The 495-nt window shown below is 42.8% G+C and overlaps 1 non-coding gene across 1 annotated transcript; it reads left to right on the top strand.

Annotated features, from left to right (window-relative positions):
• The first annotated feature begins 191 nt into the window (after positions 1–191).
• trnaq-uug (transfer RNA glutamine (anticodon UUG)) lies at positions 192–263 on the top strand. The gene has a single exon. It is a non-coding gene; the product is annotated as a tRNA-Gln (tRNA).
• The last annotated feature ends 232 nt before the right edge of the window (positions 264–495 follow it).

The raw sequence follows: 495 nt of genomic DNA, 5'->3' as shown, positions 1-495 counted from the left end.
GCTACTACAATTGCATTGGCTGGGAATCGAACCCAGGTCAACTGCTTGGCAACAGCTATGCTTACCACTATACCACCAATGCACACAGAAAGACTCACATAATGGCATAAAATTGAGTGAGGGGAAGATTGAATTGGCAACATCATGGAGTATTAATTATTTTCGCTTGACCTGGAGCTACAGTGATCTTGGCTTCCATGGTGTAATGGTCAGCACTCTGGACTTTGAATCCAGTGATCCGAGTTCAAGTCTCGGTGGAAGCTTGTCATTAAGGAGGTGCATGCTGCAAAATTCTTCGGAGCACAATGAATAACTATGTCCTTTTGTTCCCAGGCTAGAGTAGAACTCAAACGTGACATGGAGATAAATCAGTCATTGACAGTCCTGTAGCCCAAACATCGTTGTCAATGGTGGTCCATCAAATGTCTGTTTTACCAAGGCACAACTTTAGATATCCAGAACATATTTTGTCTGGTCAAGCACTACAAAATTCCA

The sequence above is a fragment of the Anoplopoma fimbria genome, unplaced genomic scaffold (assembly GCF_027596085.1).
Source record: "Anoplopoma fimbria isolate UVic2021 breed Golden Eagle Sablefish unplaced genomic scaffold, Afim_UVic_2022 Un_contig_1852_pilon_pilon, whole genome shotgun sequence".
Classification (NCBI taxonomy): domain Eukaryota; kingdom Metazoa; phylum Chordata; class Actinopteri; order Perciformes; family Anoplopomatidae; genus Anoplopoma; species Anoplopoma fimbria.
This window is presented reverse-complemented; position numbering and strand designations above follow the sequence as displayed.